This window comes from Zeus faber, assembly GCF_960531495.2.
Source record: "Zeus faber genome assembly, chromosome: 6".
Taxonomy (NCBI): Eukaryota; Metazoa; Chordata; class Actinopteri; order Zeiformes; family Zeidae; genus Zeus; species Zeus faber.
In genome coordinates, this window is record NC_137201.1 from 5,383,364 (window position 1) to 5,385,150 (window position 1,787).

Sequence of the window (1,787 nt, forward strand, 5' to 3'; positions counted from 1 at the left end):
TATATAGTATAATAACAGTTTATGATGATGTAATAACAGTGAGATCACATAGTTGAAAACAACCTCCCATACAGTTCCAACTAAAGAGGTTTCACTTCTGTGGAAGGGAGGGCGACAGGTTACTGCAAGTAAACCCTCACACACACCCACACACACCCACACACACCTGTCCAGGACGGCTATATAAGCAGAGACTTGTGTCTTCTCCTCACACCTGCACCTGAAGCCAACAAGCTCAGTTCACAGCACAGGACGACAACCTCACATCACAGGTAGGACAGAGTGAGTGAGAGTGCTTCTGGAATACACTAGATTGGTCTGAATTTCAATTCTATGTAGAAATGCTCTTGCCTAAAAAGCTTTTAAATACAAATGCAAGGAGAAATAATATTTCTGTGAGATAAAATAACAAGTCTGTCTGTGTGTCTGCATTTTGGTAGGACAATGGGAGACAATATCACAGGCAGTGGAATCAACTTCAGCGGTTCAAGCGTTAGTGGTGGAAACAACATTCAAGTCACGGGTCAGTTCTTTGTCCGCGTCAAGGCTTTAGAGATTAAAAATGGACACTTCTTGGTTTTTCTCTTCCCTCCTCATAAGTGAATTTTCTTTCTGTCTTTATTTTAACAGGAGGACAGGGTAACCAACTAAGTGTTGGTAGCAACATTAACACAAACAAAGAAACAGGTGGATCAGGCTGTTCAGGAGGAAATGGGCCGACTCAAACCAGTGAGTACATTTGACGTACAGACATCCTCCTCAGATTGGACGCAGTGTTGGATGTAAACATTGACATGCTTACGTACAGGAGTGTCCATATGTTGAACTGTTGATGACTCATGACATCAATTTATGAATGAGTGTTCTTTATAATATCACAATCACTGAGTAGATTTCTCTCTCTCTCTCACTCTATTTTCCCCCTCAATTTTTCTAGACAATCCTTGCCCTCCTCACTGCTAGGAAGGACTTTCTGCAATTTGGAAATGAATCAACTCGATGGATTAAATAAATGATGATTCAAGACATGAAATCAACACAGAGAATCCTTGTCATGTCAGCATAACGTCAGCTAAAGTCCTACAAATAAAATCATGATGTTCATCAAATTAGTTTGAAAGTGTTTTATTTCAAAGAAAAAATAGATAAAGAAGACCCATCATCAAGCATCAAATATCTGTCGGGAAAAGTTTGTGAACTTTTGGGATCAACAATTCACTTGAAGGGATAAATAGAGTCACATTTTTCAATCAAGGGGATGATAATGAGTTCAGGTGGCGCTGGCTAATTTTTTAAATAAAACAACATAAAACTGCTAGATCTTGTCTGCAAAGAGTGGTCCTCACGATGCAGGTTTGTGGAAACAAACCATGGCTCAATCACAAAAATTTGAGTTGAGAGAACTGAAAGTTTATGCTCATTAGTCTTGAGGTTATATATGATAACCTTTATAAAGTTTATAAAACAATTTCATAGGCGTCATATAATTGTTTTTGAAAGGCGTATCGTATTCTGTCAGGTCACAAAGAAGCATATGGTAAAGTCTAAGGAACTGCAGACGTCTCTTGCATTGACTACTGTCAGTGTTGATGAGTCCCCCATCAGTCAGACACTGAACAGGAATAATGGTAAGATAACAAGGAAGAAGACGCTACTTTCCAAGAGAACATGGTTGCTCATTGTGGAAGAAATTCTTCCGCAATGATCGGTGAGGCTAATCTGCCCACGACAAGAAAACAAAACTGAGAATATTCAAGATTATTTATTCTGCAGAATAAAGAGAAAGA

The 1,787-nt window shown here is 38.9% G+C and overlaps 1 long non-coding RNA gene across 1 annotated transcript; it reads left to right on the forward strand.

The window, feature by feature from the left end:
- The first annotated feature begins 216 nt into the window (after positions 1-216).
- On the forward strand, positions 217-1,109 carry LOC307231160. The gene is made up of 4 exons (XR_013844191.1): positions 217-272; positions 441-523; positions 631-729; positions 938-1,109. It is a non-coding gene; the product is annotated as an uncharacterized lncRNA (long non-coding RNA).
- The last annotated feature ends 678 nt before the right edge of the window (positions 1,110-1,787 follow it).